This window comes from Dermochelys coriacea, chromosome 2 (assembly GCF_009764565.3).
Source record: "Dermochelys coriacea isolate rDerCor1 chromosome 2, rDerCor1.pri.v4, whole genome shotgun sequence".
Classification (NCBI taxonomy): domain Eukaryota; kingdom Metazoa; phylum Chordata; order Testudines; family Dermochelyidae; genus Dermochelys; species Dermochelys coriacea.
Window position 1 is genome coordinate 219,431,103 of NC_050069.1, and position 25,069 is coordinate 219,456,171.

Consider the following 25,069-nt stretch of genomic DNA (forward strand, 5'->3'; position numbering starts at 1 on the left):
TGACAGTAGAGAAGGTGCTGAAGGAGCGGACAAGGAGACCATCAGTGAGAAAGAAATGTTAAATACTGGTATAAGGCTACAAAATATTTCTTCCTGAAAGGAGCAAGCATAATCCCTGTATAATGGAGGCCATAAAGTCTCTTTTTTAATGTCTCATTTTATGATAGATTAGTTTGGCTCTAAGCATCCAAAAGGTATTGGTGATATAAGGAGCTAGGAGACTAAAGGACACGTGGCAATGCTGACGACAACCAATTTCCATCAGGGATCCATGTTGAAGAAGCCCACACAAAATACTGTACCAAAGTTGGTGAACCCCCATGAGTCAAGCCAAAAAGAGACCAACAGTAGGGGAGGGCATTTTGTAATGATTCAGTTGATCCCACAAATACACTTTGTTGCTTTTGTCATCAAAGGATGTTTTAGGATCTTGCTTGAGACCATCTCTGCTCTAGCCAAACATGAGCAGAGTACTAATACTGATAGAGGACACCAGCACAGAAAGCAGTGACTTCATTGAGCATAATCTTTTATAAGAATTACTCAAGTCCTGACATTAGCCTCACATGTTTTCCAAGCTCAAAAAAGAGTTGGGTTCCTTTCAACTATAGATGAAAAGTTTGAGTTGATTCTTATTTTATGAGATGACCCATCCCTAATGTATAATATAGGGCTGCTGTCTGTCTGTCATTGGCATTGCCACATGCCTGTTACTTAATATGACATAGAGTTGGTTGCAGAGGGCACCCATTACAGAGAGACAAAGCGAGATTGAGATCAGAGAGCCCAGTTTAAAAGTTTGTTTTTCTTACAACTCTCCTTTCATCTCTTCTCCCCATGTTTTGTATTTTTTCCCTCCTGCTGGAATGAATGATGATGAAAGAACACTCTGTGCAACCCCAGGCAATCATTTTTTTTTCTTCAGGTAATTTCCTTGTGTACCAAACAAAAAACCCCCAACACTTAAAGTAGCTAGTGGGTCAGATTTCCCAATTACCAGCGAACATTTTGGTATACTCATAATTACCCAAGAGGCAGATATTTCATTATATCCGCTCTAAAAGTACTGGACTCTCTTGGGTAATCATGTGTATAGATGCTCTCAGATGCTTTTTATGTGTCTCAGATGCTTTTCCTAAAAAAAAAATGAAGATTTCATAAAAAATAATTTGTCCCAAATGTGTTATTAAAGATGAAGGGGCGAGTTGGTAGAATTCGATTCAAAAAAACCTCAGAAGTTTGAGTGATGACTGTTTGGGGGACTGAATTGGAAAGGCACAGCAATAACCTACCAATTGACTTCCAATTTTAATTGTCTGTTTGGATTTGATTTCTTTCCATAAATGTAGTAATAAGATTTAAGGATTGACGGGCACACATATAATCAGCAAGGCAGTAAATGGAGTTTTTTAAAAAGAGGCACTCAAGAAATGACAAGAATATTCACAGAAATTAAAGAAAATCCTCGTAGAAAATGAATTTGGATTTACTTATTTATCTTGTGTTATAAAACCTTTTAATCCAAAGCACAATGTTTTTTTTTAAATCTTGTAAATATTAGTGAATAATTATAATACAGTATTTTGCTGTTTCAAAGTAATGTGTTTATAAGATTTTCAAGCATTATAGATTAAAGAGCTGCAGCTCTGACACAATTTATTTCATGGAAATATATTTTTAAAGATAATGGGGAGTGAAAGGTAGTTTTCATAGATTCTAAATCCGGAAGGGACTATTAAAATCAGGTAGTCTGAATTTATGCTTGATCTTACTTCAGAGATGAGCTTTGTTGTTGTTGTTTTAAAGAAAGATTTATACAAATCTATTTGTCAGCTCTTGAGATATCTGAGTTAGGGTTAAAAAATGTTTTTTCCCAGCTAAAGTAAGGAATTTTTAAAATACATTTTGTAGCTTGGACAAATGAAAATGATTTAACCCCTCCCCCCCCTCCCCCGAAAAAAACCCAAACCTGTGTACATGGCATATGTTTAGTGATGATTAAATTCCTCTGCCATGTCTGAAGAAATTTATTTTGAAACAGTGAGACCCTGTATGTTTGAAAACTGCATATACCTTAAATATGTTATTTAGCCATTTAAGTTGCAACATAAAAAGAATACAAAACTGCCACAAATATCATGTTTACTGGCACTCTTAGGAGAGAGGCCCAGAATTAAATGGGCCAGGATAATGAATTGCCCATTTCCTTCTAGTGATGTCACTACAGGTCAAGGCTCTCTTGGGGTCAGATTTCAGGGAATAAAAGAGAGGGCTGTACTCTTCCAAGGTACCTCTGCAAAATGAATTCCACCCATCTGAGTCACCAAAATGAGATGCTCCTCACAGTAGATGTAGATTGAGCAGATATTCAAAATCTGATCATGTATGCCACCTGGATCTCCTGGGCTCCTTGAGCTTGGGAAGAATTTGAAATAGTTAACACACTATTGACATTTAAATTATCATCACTGAGCATCTGAGTATACCTCACTGAGATAAATGGGGCAATTCACATCTCTCAGAACTATTTTTCCAGGCTCTGTAGACTCATCTCCGCATTAGTTATACTCATTTTCGAGGACTTCTTCACAACCATAACAGCTAGAATCTTACTTTGTTTAGAATGAGAGAGAGATTCTGGAGTCCAAGATAGTAGACTCGAAGAGGTACATGGATATGAACCAAATCTTTCTGAGCTCTGGGGCTCTGGCATGTCCAGTGGGGAAGTCTGAACAGCTGTTGTCTTTGATTTATCTGTGGTTAAATAGAAGATTTCAGCTTTCGAAGATCATTAATTTGGTATTTTCAGCAATACTAAATTCACTTTAGGAACTGAAAATAATAATGCACAAGCAGATTATTCTCCCCCTTCCCAGGGAAAAGCCACAGAAGGGGCACCATGAGTACAAAAACTCCATCAGGTTCCCCACTTGCACAGTTCCTCTGATTTATTTTCTCACAGGTTGGGCTTTGCCAGCAGCTGCTGGAGGCACAGGGTTCTCCAGGGCGTAAGTGGAAGCTCTCAAAAGTAAATGCAGCTTTAGGATTTACATCCAGCTGCTGTGTGGGGTTATGGTCATACGCAAGACTTGCCTCAGACCCACCCCCTCCATTTTCATAAGACCTGGTTCAGTATTTTAAAAGAGGAAAGGTTTCCCAACAAGCATAATAAAATTGGGCCTGGGTCAATTCTTAAACCAAACCGGGTAGAATTCAGTACACAACACATGCCCATACATCTTTTTGGTTTGTTACTAAAGCTCAGGCACTACTACTGTCACTCTAGTGGGTGGACTGCACACCTTTCTGCTTGCTTTGAGAGCTAAGATTGTGGAAGGCTTTCCCCATACTTAGCCTTGAAACCTTTACTGGGCTTTTAAATTAAAAGTAGAGCATGGAGCTTGCAGAACAATATGCAAACAGTGAGAGCAGTTATAATGACCTTCAGTCTATGTATCTTTATTAAAACACACATTGTGTTGACAAAACCTGTGCAGATTTTGAATTTCATATTTTCCATTGCATATTTTATAGACAGTCTATACTGCTAAGTTTGTAGTGTGTTTTTTAAGACCCCCTTAGGAAATTTGCCGACAAGCTGCAGTAACATCAAAACACTATTGGTACAAATAAGCAATTTTAAATCTATAGTGCAGAGCGGAATACAAAGGAAAGTGGTTCGACAGTCCACATTTTGTTGAGCATAAAGTAATTATTTATTTGTCAATTGTATAATCTATCTGTCTAGGTGCTTTACAGTGCATGACCCTCATCTCTGCAGTATCTGACTATTGAGGTGAAATTTACACACGTTAAAACAATGTATTTGCTATAAACCTATATTAAAAATTAATCTTACTTCTCTGAAGCATGGTTTGACCTTATATCAGGGGGAGAGGGACTAACCTTCATCATCCTTCAGATGATGACAACCATCATCTCCAAGAAAATGGAAACTATAGCTAAAAACAAGCATCCTCTGTTAGAAAGTGTAATAGTCCCAGTGGTGGGACTATTTGTAATGGTTTACATGAATATTTCAATCATCTAAAATATCAGATTGAAAATTGCATGTTAGATCAATGTCCTTTGGAAGACTGTAGCAAGCCCTTTGTGAGCAAGTCATCATTTGGTACACATATTTGAAGATACTGTAGTATAAGAACTTGTCTTTTGAGAGAGTGTCTGGTGTTTGCAAAGCTCCTATGGGTATGGATTTTATGTCAAGTGAAAGTAGCAATGATAGCACTGGAATTTAATAGAATTATATCCTGATAGAAAGAAACTCTAGAAATGGATAGAAATAACTCTACTGTGTACATAAGAAACTTAACTGTTTTTCACCTGGATCTACTAACAACTTTTTCTCTCACATTCTCTAATCAGCTGGATATCTTGTGGTCAAATTACACTTAAAATGCAGTTATTTTGCCCCATTGTAGATACTTCAGAATGGACTCATATTTAAAAATGGTTCATAAGGAAAGCTCATATATTGAACAGCTGACAACAAAAGGATTGGCTTAGTGCCAGCCTCAAAAAGGTTGCTGTAAAGGTTGCCAGCCCCCACAAATGACTTATTTTCCTTTTCTCTAGGTCTTCCTGCATATTGCCATGTAGTTCTTTTTTGCAATAGAAGTGTTTCAACGATTTTAGGAGAAACGAGAAGAGAAAAGTATCAGTGTAAGCACCTCACACATTAACAGCTCTACAATACCCAAACTATACATGCAAATATGTGGTCTATCTAGCTATGAAAGTGTGATACAGAAAAAAAGAGTATGTGCCACTTCTTTAATTTCTAACAAGTTATTGCTTTCTACAGAGTTCAGTGGCTGTTTTGATTGTCAGAGTTGCTGCACCCTTTACCAAGGAGACACACCCTGCACTCTTTCACAGAAATTCTACATTTGCTATTTTCCTTGTTATTTCCCTTAAATTGAAACGATTCCAATTTAGACTGATATTGTGTATTTTCCTCTATAAACTGAGAAACATCACAATTTACTTTAGAAAATAAAATATTTTAATAGAGAAGTACATTTCGGTTTCAAGCATCTCAGGGATTATGTGACAGAGAAGACGTGAATAGCTTGTATTTTTGCTTAGCACCTTCCTACCAGAAATATTCAGTGAATAACATCACTTTGTGAGGAATCTGAATATTATTTTAAGGTCTTCTTTCCAAAGGCTGAGCAGGATATAGCTTGTAAAATATGACAGAATCCCACCTAATTCCACCTCATTTGATATGCTAGGGACAGGTATGAATGTTGTACTATCATTCCAAATATCATATCTTCCCTCTTTTCATCAGCTAGTGTGTTGATTTCCAATGATATTTTGAGAGGATTCTTAGTAACCATGGATTTTATGGAACTGCAAGCTCAACATGCAGCTTTTTCCATCTCTGCTGCTTCCAGCTGTTTAGTAAAACTGCTCAGATTGTGAAAGAATATTTACCAAATCCCCAAACAAATAAAGGCCAATTTCCTTAATTCTCATTATAATATAAATACTTTGAGACTTGGCTTTATGCTTTCTGTGCTACATGGCTGCATCTCCTCAAGAGCAACTATATCCTTTCTAAAATATGGTGACAATATGATATATACTACTCTCAGTAAAGTTCAATTTATAGCTTACATGCTTACAACATCCGCTCCTTTGATTTATATTGTATTCCCTCTGGCAATACAATGCAGTGTCCTGTTTGCCTTCTTTATTGCAGCTCTAGTACTCACTGAAGGTTGTGGGGATTTTCCTACATTAATTTTCACATCTTTTCAACAGGTTGAGAAGCTAAATATATTGTATTATCGCCACTAAGTCCTCTTCAATCTTTCATTACATTAATACTCCTCAACTACATCATTGGTAAGTCAGCAAACCATGACCTATCTTTCCTTAAACTAAGCTGGACATTTTCAAGCAAGCCAATGTATCTGCTTCTTTAAAATGGGGCCTGCCTGTTTTGTATATGGTAGATCTCTCTCTAAGACCTTTGCAATTGGGATAATTGGGTAGAACCTTTTCAAGTAGGATAATATTAAATTATTTGTATTCTTCAGCTACGTATTTTCCTGAGCTACTTATTTTCCCCCACCCATTGGTATTCAGGAGTACGTATGAAACTTTCTCCTCTACCATATTCATAATTAGCCCATCTACCACAGGATATTCTTTGATTAGCTTAATTGTAACCTGACAAAGAAATTGCATCTATATTTTCTCCATCCATTCAACCACATTGACATATAATGTTCTCGCACTATCATGCCATTTCACCAAGAGTGAAACTCTGGACATCAATCAATAGATATGTAACACACAGAAATTCTGTTAAGACAATGAACTTTATCTCATTGCCCTATATAATATAGGTCAAGATTGCAAAAAGTCAATAATCCTGTCATATGCCTGGGGACAGTATTCACTGAGTCCACTGGCTAGTATTACAAGCAACAAGAGAGTTTTCCATACTCAATACCCTTTACATCTGTCCCTTAATGCCTTACAGAAGTATTCAAGAAAGCTTAATTCTAAGAGATTACAAACAGCAGATAGGAAAGCGTTCCACCCTAAAGAAGTGGTGACCAGAACAGAGCTACAGTTGAGAGGCATTCTACAGTCACGTGACAGATCTGGAATTTGGAGCTCAAATTCATGATGATGCCATAGGTTGTGAGAACTCTATCAGTTTGCAAATCAGTATATAGTGATTTCTTCCAGGAAGATATATTTTTGTATTTTTCTTTGAGGCAGGTTTCTGACTAATGGGCTATTTCCCACAAAATAGTCTGTTCAAGTCATATCTTGTGGTAGATAATTCATAATTTTTGGTTTGGAAGCTGTTCAGCACACAGAGGTGCCTCCTGGACAAAGAACTTTTTAGACCTGTCTTTAAAGAAAGGAGTGCTGGTTCCTAAAGAAACATTTTCTAGTGTGGTCTTCTAGGATAGCTAATTCTTCTCCTTGCATTTGCAGTGTTTGCTGAGCCACCCGACAGCAGCTTCATTAGCACAATGAAGAGCCCTAAGGCCATTAGGAAATCTGATTAGTTGACATTGACAACATGCACCACTGACTGATGGAAAACACATTGACGAAGTGGGTCATTGTGCAGACCCAATGTGTAGAAGCTGGCTGCTCATATTCCGTGGCCAGTTTGGAACTTGTTCTACAGAATCATATAGCTAATAGGGATACATCATCAGTTATTCTACATTGATAAGTTACATATTCTGTTGGAAACATAGCACCTCCAGGGTTTAATCAGAATTTTTTGAATTGATTAGGCCCAGTCATGCAGTCCCTACACAAACAAAACTCTCAGTGATGTAAATGGGAATTAGGAACATGCAAGTTCACAAGATTGCACCCTTCATTATTAAAAAGTTGTGAACAGTTTCTCCATCTTTTCACATTGCTGGCCAAAATCACCAAGATTTAATTTAAAACAATAGCCCCAAATATCTTTACAATCGTTTTCTGAGGCAATACTTCCTTGTGTCTGTAATATGTGCCTCGTAATTAACCTTGCTAATTGACAGCAGTGGTTTTTGCACCTAGCAATCCTGACTCAACATCCAGAGGTAATCAAAAAATGGAGACACAGTCCTTTCTCTCTTTGTTACAATATATTTTGCCTGAAGAGGGGAGACTGATATTTAGCATGCTGTTTCAGAGGAGACAATCTTTTTGTTCTGTGTTTGTACAGTGCCGAGCAGGGTGAGGTCCTGGTCCACGAGTAAGGCTCCTAGATGCTACTGCATTACAAATAAATAATAAATAATAATAATCATTTTACCTTATAAAGAGATCCCCAAAAGAAAAAGCCCACTTAAAAAACAGGGAACATTTCAATACAATCTTTCAAGTATCTTACTGGCACTGTGTAGTCCAGGGGTTTTTTTTAACCATCTATATTTTTTGAAAACAAAATAAAACTCAGGCTTTACAGTATATTTTCCCAGATTCTTAAAAGCCAGTGTAATGTAATTGGAGGAAGACTTCTCTCTTGTGCCAGAATACATGGCTATGTCATTGAAAACATAGATTACAGGGAAAAGACACATTCTGTGGATAATTTAAAGGGGAAATCTAATTTCTACAGCTATGTGGTGGCATGCCAACATGATTTACACAAACACAGCTGTATACACAGAGCAATCAAATGTGGCCATAAGGAATAGCCATGTATTGACAACTGAAAACTGACCACAAGGTGAACAGATGGAGCGTATATAGATCAATTTTAATGAAATAATAAAAGGTCACCATTTTGTTTTACCTCAGTCCTCAGAACCAGTATGTCCAGAAAGAAAGCAGCCGAATGTAATTTATCTGCTTTTTACTTATTTATTTTTAAATATTAGTTTTTGTTTCACAGGAAAAAATATTTTTCTATAACCCACCAAAAGCTGCCTATAGGTAAATATTGATGTTCAGCAAATGTGTCAGTTTATTTCAACATACTTTTCCTTTTTAATCATTGTAACTCTATAAATCTTCATCTGACATATTGGTGTGTGCTTTTTAAACCATATGTTCTGCATTGCAGTAAAAAGCACCTACGAAGCCATGAAGAGAGTGCCACAGAAAGCATGCATTTTTTATGGAACGCAAGAGTAAATAGCGGTGATAGGTTATGTAATATGATGGGGTGTCTATTATCATTACCTTTGGGCTGGAGTAATTCACAAGCTCTCCTTTTCCACTTTGATCACTCTTGTCTTTTAATTGAATCCGAGTACTTCATGAGCAGGAGTGAGCAGGAATGTAGCTTTTTTGGCCTGGCATGGTCTTCTTGCAGGGTTAGCAGATGCATAATTGAAAGCCCAGGGGCAATTTCAGCTATGCTCAGGAAGAAGGGGTACTTGAACGACAGAATGGATGTGGTAATAGTGCACTATAAAAAAAATGGAAATGGGCAAAATGCCTTCTGAAATAGGTCCAGAGAGTGATGAACAAAATGCCACTCCAAATAGATGATGCAAAAGAAGTTAGTCCCAACACAATTAGTAGGTAAAGAACTGCCTAACAATGTGGAAATCATGTAATAACAGGAAATCAATCACATATGAAAGGAGTCAGACACTTTCCAGCCTGTACACATTGCTTTTTTCCTCTCCTTTCTATAGTTCACAAGGGATTAAAAAGACCTAGACATGCCATCACAGCAATAAGAAATCAACAGGAAGCAATGCCACTCAGTATCCAAATTGTTCAGCTTGCAACAGACTTGAAATGTCACCATGGGGAAAGCAACCTTAAGCATTCTAAGTGATATATATTCTAATTCTTTCTACTGTGCATGACAGCTTCTTTAATATAGGGAGGTGCTTGCCTTCTAGGGATTTCTCAGTGGCACTTGAGGCCCATTATGCATGTGTTTTTGGTTCACGCTAAAGACAGGCCTGAACTCAAACTCCAGATTCAAACACTCCTGAATAGTGAGGAACTGTGGGTCTCGATCCACACAGCATGGCTTAGGCACACCTCTAGAATATATCTCAGCATTCAGACTGGAAGTCTTCCTACATTACTTTGCCACCAGGCTATAAAGGGGCAAAGTAGTGCAGGAAGCAGGTTAGCGGTATGGGAAAGAGAGACTATTCCTTCAACAGAGACAAAAAATAGTGTTTAAGGTGATACCAGAAACTCTATTGATTGGATTAATGGATCAGTAAGACTGGAGATAATCCTTTGATAAACTTCCTGATTTTCAGAACATGAGGAATAGGAGGACAATGGCTGTATGGGAAGCAGACCAATACAGACTGAGCAGGGTAGTAGCGGGCAGGGGTGCTAAAACAATTTGTATAGTGGGAGTGCTGAGAGCCATTGAACAAAGTGTAAACCCTGTGTATGATGGAAACCACTTCAAGAAAGAGGGTGCAGCAGCACCCCCAGCACCCCTAGTTCCAGCACCTATGGTAGAGGAGTGTTAGTTAGTGGACCCACAACATCACTACCAGTTTGTTAACTAAAGGAAGAATTCTCTGTCTCTTTTCTTAGCTGGAGTGAATCCAAGATGGCAGCCACAGGATTCAAGTAGTCCAGCAGACCACCACAGTTTTGAGCTCCAGGCGTGATATCCTGTGTGATGTGACATAAAGCAAAATCAGTGCTTTGGTGCCAAGAATTTCAAAACCATTTACATTTGGTTCTTTTCATTCTTAGCTACTAAGGACATGTGACTGAACAGTGAATGTCACTAAATGGAAATTATACCAATAGAAGCACCTACTATACACAGAAACTTTCAGACACAGCTTCACATATTTTATATTTTTTTTGTTTATGAACTCAAAGATATATTTTTCTGTTAATCCAGTATGACAAATATTTATCCATCATTTAAGGCAGTGGTGGGCAACCTGCGGCCCATGGGCCACACGTGTCAGGGTAATCCGCTGGTGGGCCGCCAGACAATTTGTTTACATTTGCACGTCAGCCTGCAGCTCCCAATGGCCACAATTCACCATTCCTGATCAATGGGAGCTGCAGGAAGCGGCAGCCAGCACATGCCTGCAGCCTGTGCCACTTCCTGCAGCTCCCATTGGCTGAGAACAGCAAACCGCGGCCATTGGGAGCTGTCGGCAGCTGTGCAAATGTAAACAAACTGTCTAGTGGCCCACCAGCGGATTACCTTCATGGGCTGCATGTGGCCCGCAGGCCGCAGGTTGCCCACCACTTATTTAAGGTCTCCCACATATACCTGATAAGCCTCACATCACAATGTTTGAACAATCATAAAATATATTTTTCTATATTTACTTGGTGTTTAATTTTTTCTATTTTACCTTGTGACTTGCTATATCAGTGTTCTCTAGAGATGAGAACTAAATCAGTGGCAGCAGCCAAAGAGTCAGTGTTGCATATACATTAATAAGGTCAGGTTAAGTCATAACAACCTCACCAGTTCAAAAAAATGTTTTTTAAAATCGGTAAACTGTTTACAAAATGTATTTATTTGTATCCACCACCCCCTTTTCCTTTGGTGGGCCTTCTTCCAAAATATTTCCTTGGGCAGCTGCTAGGAGCATGCCCTGCCTCACACCTCCAGGTCAATCCACAAAATTGGGGAAGGGAAGAAAGAAAATAATTACCGCTTTCAACACTAATAAAGAAAAAAATAACTCTTGTGAGAAGATGAATTAGTTTCTTTTGTCTTGATGGGTTTTCCTCATGTAACAAAACAAAAACTTTAAAAAATAACAACTAATAGAATGATAGATGTTTCAGAGGGAAACAACTTACTGGGTCATCCTCTTAGTGAAGGATTAGCCTCTCTAGGGTTTATTCAGATGGTTTTAAAGATGCAATATGGCATCCTCCAGTTCCCAGGAAAGAGTGTTAAAAATTCCCACATTTCCTCATAGGCTGTGGTTAAAGAAGAACTGCTCTTGAGTTCAAAAGCTTTGTAGTTTGTAAACCTTCTGCAGGACTTCTATGTGCTTCTTCATTTTGACCATGTACTTTCAAAGTAGCTGAACTGTCAAATTCAGCCCTGAGGTAAGTGGGTGCAACCCCAGTGACATCAGCAGGCACTCTGACTTACATCAGGGCTGAATATTAGTCCATCATAACTAGACCCATTGTGTACCACAAAAGGAAAGTTATTTTAAAACAATTTCTTACAGTTAGGAAGTTTTTCTGAGATTTAATCTAAATCTGCTGTGCTGTAGTTTTGAACCCATTACCTCTGCTTTACTCCCTGTACAAACCTATCAAACTCATGGGGGAAGTATGATACATGCCATGTTTTAATGTCCTTAAGTACTTATCAGGAAGCCAAATGTGTTTTGCCAGGGGATGTTAGACCTGAACTGTATCTTCAACATTTTAAATAATTTATTCCTAGTTTATGTAGAGTCGGTTGCATCTCATATATAAGTTTTACTATATTAAATATGTTTGGCTTATAGATTATGTGCTTTTTAAGAAAGAGAAGAAATAACTCATTACAAGAAATATCCAAGAGATAACATAGCAAAATAGGCCCTGGGATGGGAAGTGCTGAGGGTTTTTCTAAAAGCTAAATTTAACAGCAATGTTTTAAATAGATTGGTACATGGATTTCCAAAGCCCTGATGCACATGATAATGATGTTGTCAGTAGTAGGTTTTTCCCCTCTCTGCATAAGCTCTGAATGTTTGAATGAAACACAGCAGCAGTGAGGAAACTCAACAGGAAGCACAGTTTTACAAACAACCTTTATTTTTGCAGATTGAGGGTTGAACTGAATTATTTTCCTCATTAGAGTCTGACACTGCAAGCAATGTACTGTGTCACAAGGAACTTGTCAGAGCTCTTCCTGGATCCACCTATTCTTCCCTGAGCTCGGCAGCTCCCTCTGCAACTTTGGTTCCTTCCTTGTTCCCAGCCTCTCTGAGACCCACTGAGTAATTTCCACTGTTTTCCTGTGTCTGTTCTCCACTCTAGCTCTCTCTGCAGCTGCTACTTTGCCTACTGCCTCTTTATATGTAATTTTCTGTTTTCTTTTTGCTCCCATAGCCCCTGCAACAGTCCGAGCACAGATGCATTTATTCTATCCCACTAGTGAAATGAATCCCTAAAACAAGTATCCGAATATTCTCTCTCTCCCTCTCCTGCTCTCAAACACATGTACTCAAAAACTATTTCATAAACTAGCAAGTGAAACAAAGTCAAAGACCCTACCAAGTCTAGTCAACATTTGACTTGCTTTCACTATAGAGTGTTTTAAAACTTTGCCAAACATTACCTCTTTTGACTGAAATTTTCTGTACCATGTATCTGTCTCAGGCAGAATTTATCTGGTAAGATTCAGAAAAATTGGTTCATCCACTTCCAAAATCAGGGAAAAATAAATTGTTTTGCCCATGTTAAAAACATTCTTACAATTGTTTCATTTAGAAGCTCTATGGCCTCCAGACTTGGGAGCAGGGGCTAGAAATTGTCATGGGGAGAATCACCCGAATATCAGAAATATGACTTTTTTGTACCCATGAAAAAATTGTTCAAATTTGACCAAGTTATAAGCATTTGAAAAAAAAATCACAGTTCACACATGCTCAAGAGAGACTTGTCAGAGTTTGGCAGTTGAACTCACCAAAGAGTCTATCTGCACTGGGCATGCTGCAGCTTGGTGAGGCAGGGGCTTTCCAGGACTTCCTTGCAAATGCTGATTTTTGGCTGCTGTCGGCCACTGTGGTGCTGGACATTGGAACTGAAAGCAGGTAGACTGTCTCTCTGTGCCTCTGATGCTTCTTGTTGGTGCTCAGGCAGCATTGAGGAGGAATCCCCCTAACTCAAATGCAGAGGGGACAAGAGCCAGATGTGGAAGGGTGTCAGAGAGAGTAGATTGGTACAAAGAGCTGGGGAGGGGCGAATACAAGGACTAGAACCTGGCAGCACGGAAGGGAGACTAGGACTAGTAGCAGGGGAGCTGGAACTAGGCTGGACAAGGAAACTGGAACTAGGACCTGTGAAGGGAAGACTGAGATCAGATAAGGAGCTGGGATAAGTACTGTGACTGATCAGGCAAGGAGACTAGGGCAAGGAGTCAAGGAGACTATGGTGAAGTGCCAAGGTGGGAGTAAGACTAGAATCATATGAGGAGCCTGGAAGGGGAGACAGGAAGTGACTGGGCAAGGGGACTGGAATGAGGAGACGAGTGAGGTAGGTAGGGACTGTGGCTGTAGCTCAATTTATGAATTGTAAATTATATTGATTACTTAAGAATTCCCAGTTATCACTCTGAGGTTTGACAGGGTCTTGTCCCAAGATCAGGCCCAGTATTATTAAAATTACTGTTTAGTTGGGAACCCCAATGTGCACAGTTGCAACACTCACACTTTAGGAATCCTTCTGTATTTGTAATAGTTTATTAATACATTTGGCAAAGTCACAACCTGAAATGTTAGCCATGATCTTCCTCATCACTTTCCTCCTCATCACCAGTGACCATCATTCTGGCACTTCTCAAGGGTTACATCTCTCTTTCCTCCCGCACACAGGCTGGGATGTAATATTTATAATATGTTACATTGACACCACTATGTCTAATGCATATACAGTAGGGATGTCTCCCCTCTTCCTTATTTGTATTTCCTCACTCTACTAATGTTGGAGTGCCCTTCTCCTAAAGCTTAGTATATTAATGATCTCAACTTATTATCATATACATTAATTCATTGCCACGACACTCTTGTGGTCAGACATCTGCAGATGTTCTGTCCTAAAATATCCCAAAGCTGGTGTTAGCTCCTGTTCCTGTGGCTGGCTAGTGTCATCATGGACAAACATCCCTCTTAAATACTTTATTTCCAGTTCCCCGAAATTTAGGGGTGACGGTTAGGCCATTTATCTGTGCCAAAGTTCATAGGCCTCAAGCCTTATGCTAACTGCCAAATCCAATGTCTTACAGGACACAATGTCTGTAGGTTCCTTGCATTACTGTTGAATAAAATAAATGCTAAAGCTACCTCTATGGGTTATAGACTGGCTATATGAGGAGATGTACTATAATGAGGCACCAGGGTATGGGAAAAGATTGGAATGAGGATCCAGGATGGGGACGGGGGGAGGAAGAGGCAAAATTAGGACAGATTGTAGGGAACAGGAACAGAAGGATCTGTCTTCCCTCTAGAACCTGGACTAGAACCTGAGATTCATGCATCTCAACATTCCCATGTTACCAGCAAATATCTGTAAAGCCCCCTAGAAAAGTGTGTATCTCTTCCCGCTCTAGTGGCTGATATAGATAGAGGGTAACATCTTACTATTGCTATTAGTTACTCCATTAATGTAAGTGGCAGAGGTCTGTGTTTTGGATCTCAAATTTCCAACCCTGATAAGGAACTACACTGGTGATATGATGCCAGATGATGGAATTTCTGTTTTTCTTTTTCCTTCAGGTTTTTATATATATGCAATTAAACACAAAAATATGTTAACAGAATGCAAAGTCAAGCACTCAAAAATTTGGAAATGCCAGAATTAAAATTGCCTGTGCAATCTTAATCCAGCTCCCTTGTGTGTATGCATCATGATAGAATCTTTAATTACATGATCATATAATTTTTTCCGCACAGGAATGGACGTTGCTCAGAGAATGAATCAGGGTCCTACAGTGAAGAAGACTGCTGTTTGTAGGACCCCAGCTTCATTTGTTATAGAAGTTGGAAGGTTTATAGTGACGTTGTGCTTAGCTCAATAACAGCATTTGATGACTCTCATGACTCTGTAACATGACTGCTTCTTTGTTCTTTGCTGACCCCTGACTAAGCAGCTGAGACAAGTCTGTTTGTTAGCGCCTTGGTAAGGGCTGTTTTTCTCTGATGCTAGAGCTTCGATCAGCCCTGCTGTTTGAAGTCTTTGAGTGGTTAATCACTCCACGGTGAGGATGGAGCTGAGCTGAGCTAAGCAGGGAGACTTGGTATAAGAAAATCACTTGCTAGGTGAACTCGAGAGCCATGAACAGAAGCAGCCAAGATGAGAGTTTCACAGGGAATATAAAGAGGGAGGGTCAGAGACTTTCTTTCCAGATTCAGCTGTGTGTGATTTCAAGATGGCCAGTGATGGAACAATGATGGTGACCTGAAATGGATGTACCATGTTTTCTTCCCACCCTGAAGCCAGAAGGAATTTCCTGTGTATGGAATGCAAGTTAGTGGCTGTGCTGAAAGAAAAAAAAATGAACTGGAGGAGCAAGTAGAGTTGCTAATCACAATCAGAGAAGCTGAGAAATTCATAGACAACCAGATACGGGAAATATCAGTACCCCAGGTTTTAGGAACAAAGGAGCTGGCCACCAAAGAGTAGGAGAGAGAGTAAGTCAGAGAGGAGCCTGGCAGTTTCTAACCATCAGAGGCAAGGGTTACAGTGGCATTCTACACAGCTGGAGACAGATGAGGATGGGCAGAGTGTAGTCACCAGAGAGAAGAGGACCAGACGACATTCCACACAGCTAGAAGTTTCCAATTGATACCTGATCCTCAAAATGGAAACCTGAGATATCTCTCAAGATCTAACTGGTCCACGGGAACAGAAACATGTAGTGGACACAGCTGTGGATGGCAGCTCAGCCCAAACTGTAAGAAAATCAAGTGTGCCCATAAAGAGATCTTCAACTGTGCAAGGAAAACAAACTGTTCTTGTTAGGAATTCAGTATTCAAAAGAATTGAAAAAAACATTTTTTATGGGACAAGTGGACAACAGGATGGTGTTCTGTCTTCCTGGAGAAAGACATAAATTGTGACTCTAAGATTGAATAGATTTCTGAAGTGGATGGGGAAGGATCCACTGGTGATCGTTCATATTGGCATCTGCCTTGTGGGATATTTCACAGATAATATATGACTTCAGGGAATTCAGAAATGTGCTGAAAAAGAAGAATATCCAAGTGATCTTCTCTGAGATACTTCCTGTCCCACAAGTGAAGGAAGAGAGAAGTCAGAAGATTCTGCAAATGAACTGCTGGCTAGGTAAGAGGTGTAGGGTGTAGGGTTTTGATTTTGTGGAACATAGGTCCATCTTCTACGGGGAGAGGGGCCTATATAGTTTGGATAGCCTCCATCTCAGCAGAAGGAGAATCAATCTCTTCAGGGATAGGTTGGTCTGAAGAGGGAGTTAAACTAATAACAAAAAGGGAGGGTAAAAAGATAGAAGGTATGATCACTCACCAAGTAGAGAAATGAGATATTGAGAACAAAATTAATCAAAGAACAAAAGAACATGAAGAGAAGAAATTAATTAATTTTGCATGCACCAATGCTATCAATCTGGGTAACAAACAAGAGGAATTGATTTTTTTTATTTATAATTCTGATCAAATTGATATTAATGGTGGGATGAGTTGCATGATTGGAATGTTAAAATCAATAGTTATAACCTATTTAGGAATAATTGATTTGGCAAAAGGAGTTGGGGAGTGGAACTGTATGCCAAAAATGTCATTACTTGTTTCTCAGTCACTGATAATTCACAAGAAAATGATCTTGAATGTTTATGGATCAATGTCCTAACAGATAAAGCACAAGATGGGGTATTAGCTGGTGTCTGGTATAGACAGCCACTAGGGAACAAGATGAGTGGCTCCTTATGCACCTAACTACAATGTCTGGGGAAAAAAGGGGACTTCCATCTGAATGACATATGCTGTAGCTCTCATGCTGCCTATACTAAAACACAGTAACATTTTTGAATTTTATAGATGACAATTTCCTAACTCAAGAAGTATTGCATGTAACATGGGGGAATTCCATATTAGACTTTGTACTGACATGTAAAGAGGAACTGATCACAGCTCTAACAATTAATGGTAACTTAGGTACAAGTGATCGTGATTTGATCGCATTTATAATTCACAAACAGAATGAAGTCCAAACAAGTAATATACATACTTGGTGCTTTAAAATGGCCAGTTTCACAAAACTGACAACAATTATGAACCAAATCAGCTGGGAGGAATAATTTAATCAGAAAAATGTGAATGACAATTGGGAATTGTTTAAGAACACTTTACTAGATGCCCCAAAAGTCACAATATTTCATCAAGATGGAAGGCCATCTTGGTCATTATTGGTTAAAAAACTGACCTCGTTCAGAGGGGAAGTGAAGGTGGCTATGGAATAAAGGGTAAGCCAAAAAATGAAATAAAGGGGAAGCCAATAGTGAAGAATACAAATCAGAAGCTTGGAAGTATAAAATTGATAGGGTAAGATAAGATAAGACAAGAGAAATCTCTAGCTAGCAGAGTTAAGGGTAATAATGAAGTTTTTAAAGTATATTTGTAACAAAAAGATGGTATTGTATCCTTACTAGATGGAAATGGTAGAATTATAAATAATAATGCAGAAAATGCAGAAGCGTTCAATAAATATTTCTGTTCTGTATTTGGGAAAAACCCCAGATGATGTAACCATATCATATGATGATGATAACACTCTTTCCATTCCACTAGTATTTCAGAGGATTTTAAACAACAGCTACTAAAGTTTGACATTTTAAAATCAGCAGGACTAGATGACTTTCATCCAAGAGTTTTAAAAGAGCTGGTTGAGGGGCTCACTGGATGATTAATGTTGCTTTTCAATGAGTCTTAGAACACTGGGGAAGTTTCAGAAGACTGGAAGAAAGCTGAAATGTTGTGCCAATATTTAAAAAGTGTAAATGGGATAATCCAGGTAATTATAGGCCCGCCAGATATTAATCCCTAGCAAGATAATGGAGCAGCTGATACAGGACTTGATTAATAAAGAATTAAAGGAAGGTAATATTAATGCTAATCATCATCATCTTATGGAAAATAGATCCTATCAAACTAAATTGACATTTTTTTAAAAAATGAGATTACAAATTTGCTTGATAAAGATAATAGTGTTGATGTAATAGACTTCTGTAAAGCATTTGACTTGGTACTGGATGGCATTTTGATAAGAAAACTAGAACAATATAAAATTAATATGCCACTAATATTAAATGGATTAAAAGCTGGATAACTGATAAGTCTCAAAATGTAAATGTAAATGGGGAATCATCATAGTGGGTGAGTTTCTAGTGGGGTCCCAATGGGATAAGTTCTTGGCTCTACATTATATAACATTTTAATCAATGACTTGGAAGAAAACATAAAATCATCACTGATAAAGTTTGCAAGTGACACAAAACTTGGTAGAGTGGTAAAAAATGAAGAGGACAGGTCACTGATATGAAGCAATCTGGATCTCTTGATAAGTTGGGGGCAAGCAAACAATATACATTTTAATACTAAATGAAAATGTATACGTCTAGGAACAAGGAATGTAGGCCATATTTACAGGATGAGGAATTCTATCTTGTGAAGCAATGATCCTGAAAAAGATTTGGAGGTCATGGTGGATAATCAGCTAAACATGAGCTCCCAGTGTGACGCTGTGGCCAAAAGCGCTGATGCAATACTTGGATGCATAAACAGGAGAATCTTGAGTAGGAATAGAGAGGTTATTTTACTTCTGTATTTGGCACTCGTGCAACCATTGCTAGAATACTGTATTGAGTTATGGTATCCACAATTCAAGGAAGATGTTGATAAACTGGAGAGGGTTTAGAGAAAAGCCATGAGAAAATATGTCTTATATTGAGAGACTCAAGGAGTTCAATCATTTACCTTCAGAAAGAGAAGGTTAAGAGTTGATGAGATCATAGTCTATAAGTGGCTACATGGGGAGCAAATATTTAATAACAAGCTCTTCAATCTAGTAGAGAAAGATATAACATGGTCCAATGGCTGGAAGTTGAAGCTATACAAATTTAGACTGAAAATAAGATGTAAAACAATGCCATTAATTGACCATTGGAACAGTTTACCAAGAGTTGTGGGGGTTTCTCCACCACTGGCAATTTTTAAATCACAATTGCATGCTTTTTTCTAAAAAGGTATGCTTTAGGAATTGGGGAGTGCTATCGCCTGTGTTACACAGGGGTCAGACGAGGTGACCACAATGGTTCCGTCTGGCCTTGGAATCTATGGATTTGTAAAACAAACAAACAAACAAACAAACAAACAAACAAGCAAGCAAGCAAGCAAGCAAGCAAATGTCTCCCCCCAAGACTTTGATCATGTCTTTGTTTTTTTATTTGTGTGAGTAACTGTTCACCAATGTAAGTAAAGGCGGTTACAATCTGGATTATAAACTCTATTGGTTTAGTTTAAAACAAATTGCAAGAAACAGTAATAATACAACTGCTCAGAAAACATTTCTATGATAGAATTGTTTTAGAACTGACCCTAAGATGAAGTTTTTGAAGATTCTGAGATGTGAGGATTCCATTTTCCCAATTATTTTTAATTTGTGTGTAGCTTTGTATTGCAGAACTCGAAAAGGATTGCAAGAAGATAGACAAAATTTTGCCCTCACATTTACTGTCTGCCTGCCTGAACGAAGGAGCTACCAGAAATGTAACAAGAAAGGTCTTACTTGTCAGACATTCAGCCAATTTTTGCAATACTCAAGGGGTTTGAATATTTTGAATAAACATTAGATGCACACGTGAGCTGAACCTGAACTTCAACATTTGTGAGGATCTCTACTGCAAATAAAAACATTTTGGCAGATCTGTGGATAGGGCACTAGACTGGGACTCAGAACACGTGATTTCCTTGCATGGCTCTACCATTAGATGATTCTGTGACCTTAGGAAAGTCATTTCACATCTTTTTTTCCTAAGCTTCCCACTCTGTACCCTTCTTTGTAAAGCTTCTCAAAAGTCTCTGGAGGAAACACACAATAGGTGAAATTTTGGCCCCACTGAAGTCAGTAGGTGTTTTGCTATTGATTTCAGTAGGGTCAGGATTTCACCCTTTATAAAAACTTGGTATTATACACGTCTAAAGCACTAGAAAACCTCAGTAATCAAGGGAAGGAAGAATCATTGTAACAATTTTGTTTGCATGGTCTTCACAGTTCACTCCAAAATGATTCTGTTCCCTTTGAAAATATGTAAAACTGGTTCAACATTTTCTATCAAATTTGCAAAGATCAAATAACTGCATCTAACATTAACAAGTGACTGGATTCTATCATGTTTTGTGGCTTATTAGTTTTCTTACTGCATAGGAAAAAAAGTGCTTATTAAAATAAAATATTGGATTCTATTTATGACAATGCAAGCAGTTAGCAAAATTCCATGAACACAAGTTTTCAGTGCTTACAATTTGTGCCTTAATTTTACAGGTACCTTTATGTATTTAGGTACTAATAATTTGGCAACTGTGCCTCAATTATAGCCTTTTTTGAGAAGGATAGTAGTCATGATGGTGCTGAATGGGTTTCTGGTCATTAGATTACTGAGATTGTATCATCTGAAATTTTTTTCTAACAAGGAAAAAGAAGTATGACTGGAGTATATAACATCTTCCAGGCATTCAGAGAAACAATTTTCAATGACTAATTATAGCTACAGGTATCTAGGGAAAGACATCCGTGAAAAAAATTTGTCACAGGAGTTCATTTAGTGCTGGTGAAAGTATGGTTTGAAAAATGTTTGGTAAATGCTCATACCTTATTCATTTCTCAGAACAATATCAGTGTAATTATCCATAACATCAGTGGTTTGATTATAGAAAAGATAAAAGGCATATTTTGTAATGGTGCTTTGTGTGCAGGTGTGTATCAAACCCCATTTTTTCATGAGATTACAAGAGAAAGTTATTAACTCTCAGAACTCAGAAGCTTTATGGTCAAAACATAAATAACATAGTAAATATCTTCCTTCTGTAAAGAGCTTGATATTTCCCACTGTTCAAATTTTCAAACTCTGGTTCTGAAATTTCAGAGAGACTAACTAACACCTGAGGAAGTATGGTTCAGTGATTAGAATACTAGCTTGGGAGACCTGTGTTCAATTCCTTGTTCCATCACAGGCTTCCTCTGTGACAAATCACTTAGTTTCTCTGTGCCTCAGTATCCCCTGTAAAATAGGGATAACAGCACCGCCCTGTCAGAATAAATACATTAAAAATTATGAGGTGCTCAGATACTGTGGTGAGGAGGCCATAATGGTACCACATAAAGATAGATGTGTTTTCCCTAAAATTTGGGGTGTCTAAAATCCTTCTCATTCAATTTAATATATTATATGGGAAAGAATATAGTAGCCCTGGTTTTCAGCTGTATTTGTTTTTTACAAGTCTGGTGGCACAACGTGGTCATAAACCCAGTGGGTATCAGGGAAGGAATTTTCCTGTGTAAGAGAATCCTTTCCTAGTGCAGAGCTGCTGTGGAGACTCTGATGTCACCACCCTTTCTGAGTCCCAGCATCGTGTGCATTCCTGAGGAAAAGGAAAAAGGCAGAGTGAGGGTCATTGGCATCCAACATAAATACAAAGCTTAACCTTACATTTATATATATCACACATCTTACACAGAAAGGGCTCTCTGCACTGTAATTTTCATTAATGATAATGGGAGTTACAAACATTATATGCATAAGTGTGCAGAGCATATATCACAAAATATGAATTTTTACATTTTTACATTTTTAATATAGTTCACGAACCCCCAGACTACCAAAGAAATACAGGCACAGGAAGCAGAATGCAAAGCATAAATATTGAGGGTGTTACAGAGAATATTACTCTCTTCTCATTTTCCTACTGTGAATATAATCTGCACCCGAATTATGATTGTATGGCTGTCACTACTTGCTTTTCTCATTTTTCATGGTCAACATTATTTTGAAATTATTGTAAGGGCAAACATTATTGCACAGTTTCAAGCACTTTCAATAGGTAAAGTATACAGTATAAAGTCTCTGCTGCTACTAAGTAAATGTCATCTTCCCTGAAACCTGCCAGCAAATATTGATCAAGAATCTCAAGCTCCTCAAAGCATTGCTAAGTCAGAATGAATTAGTTTAGAGGGCTTCAGAACATTTATAGCTCCAGTTACAACCTCACTAGTGCTGAGTGATTCCATAGTTTCAAAGAGTTAGATGATTTCCTCTTTATAACATTATCCACTGGATATTGACCCTTGTGGTAGAGGTATATTAACATTTCATTCTTGACCCATGGACAGGTTACTGGAGCCAGCAAATAAAAATCAGTCTTTTAATAGCACTCCTGTGTGTCAGATCTATGTTACATTGATATTGACCAGACTTTCATTCTTGAATGAAATGAGGAGGAAGGGGATAATATGAAAACATCATATGTGCTGTGACTGTTCAGATGGTTGAATGGATGGAACAACAGAGATGCACATTTTTGTCCTTCTGCAAAGATCAGGGCTCATGTGACATTTATCCCACAAACATCACATTTTGTTCTTGATGTTTAAATACACCAGCAATATTTCTCATTTTAAATCAATGCTAATTTGGCAGACTCTTCTCTCTAGATTCAGTGGCAATAAATTGATTTTGGCTTTTGCTTCTGGCAGTAGTCATTCCATAGTTAAGACTGTGTTGCCCCTTGACCCAAGCAGTTATTCAATCTTTGGGACCTTGCTTTGTTGTTTCCACTAGCTGAGGAAATTGATGATATGAGCCAGGTATTTCTTTGGTGTGATACTTTTTATTTATATATAGTAGGACCTCAGAGTTATGAACACCAGAGTTATGAACTGACTGGTCAACCACACACCTTATTTGGAACCAGAAGTACACAATCAGGCAGCAGCGGAGATCAAACAAACAAACAAACAAACAAACAAACAAACAAACAAACAAACAGTACAGTACTGTGTTAAATGTAAACTACTAAAACAGTAAAGGGAAAGCAGCATTTTCTCCTGCATAGTGAAGTTTCAAAACAGTATTAAATCTATGTTCAGTTTTAAAACTTTAAACAAACAACCATAACGTTTTTTCAGACATACGAACATTTCAGAGTTACAAACAACCCCATTACCAAGGTGTTCATAACTCTGAGGTTGTACTGTAAAGAATTTACATAAAGTCCCATTTCCCTGAACATAGTAGGAACAAATAATAGGAGGCAGTTTTCTAGCTCACAATTTCAAAGCCTGTCTCCCCAGCCAGTCCTTCATCCCCAGGAGCTCTGTCTCTTCTCCCTTTCAGCAACACACTCGTAACTGCCTCTCTGACTTTCTGCCAGCTTTCTCTTACTTTCTGGTAGCACTTTGTCTGGGATGCATACTGACACAGATAAACACAAAGCTACAACCAACAATGCCCCAGCCCCTGCAATTGCAGCCAGTCCCCAGGGAAACCTCTGGGTCCACATGACTTGTCAGTTGATTGGCCTTGTGCGGTAGCTTCCACTGTCTCTAGCTATTTTACTCCATAAAGGAGCTTGATCACTTCTTCCATTAGTCTGAATTAAAGGTGCCGAACACATCCATTTTCTTTAACAAGGCCTGAGATTGTCTATGGCTCAAAGCTATGCTTGATGGCAGATACTAACACCTTCCAGCACCACAGGTCAAACTACCTTCCCATTTTATGCACAATTTTAATTCACTCACCTCTGATTTCTTTAAAAAGAAAAACAACCCCCTGAGATTGTGTTTTAAAGGTATTGAACTAGACCTTCATCACCTTTCCAGATGCTATGCTCCACTCTCATGTAACAAAGCAGCTATAATCCCAGTGGATCCAGACCCCTGGAGAGTCTCCCAGTTTAGGGGCTTCTTTACTTTCAACCCCAAATCTCTTTTCACTCATTAAACTGATGATGGTTCTGCTATGGAACCCCATGAGACTATCAGCTGGTAGGTAATTCCCTTTGCTTCACAGCCTCCTGTGCTAGTTGAGAATCCCCTGGCATAAAGAGAAGGAGGAGAAACATTAGGGGCATAGTCAGGAAGAGGTATGGTGGTTCAGAGTTCCACTACACATGATACCCTTTGTACTAGTGGCAGAAGTTAGAGTAGACCTCCTGCTGCTCTTACTTCCACCGGGGTTGGGTGGCCAAGAATCAGGGAACCACAATCGATTCTTTCAGGCTGCTGCTCTCCACTATGTTACGGTGACCAGATGTCCCGATTTTATAGGGACAGTCCTGATATTTGGGGCTTTTTCTTATATAGGTGCCAATTACTCTCCACCCCCTGTCCCGATTTTTCACACTTATTATCTGATCACCCTAATGTTAGAGCACAGCTTACATGTAGAGGAAACTCAGGGCTAGAGTTCCTCAACATGGCATCAATTTATATAACCTCCTCTCCTAGGCAGCAACTTCTTACTGCTCTTAAGAGATCTATGGTGAGGCAGCTCATGCTCTGAGGCTGCCCAAAGATGCATCATCACAAGAGGTAGGCCATCGATGTTAAATTGTCTGAAAAGATTCTGATGGTGACTTGTGCTTGAAAGTTTGACTTGCTTGTGTGTAAAGAAGAATCCAAAGTCCAGGATCCTCTTTCAGCCATGTTTTCAGAAGAAGGGTGATGTCAGCATAGGAAGAAATAAAAGAAAGATAATTGATTTCATACCAAGGAAATAAAGGAGTTGAGCTGTGGTCTCTTGAATGCTCAGATCCAGAACAACTTGGAGACCATAGTACAGGGACTTTATTCCAAATCATGGAAGTCAACAAGGTCCATTTTGGCAACCCCAAATACCTCAAGTTGA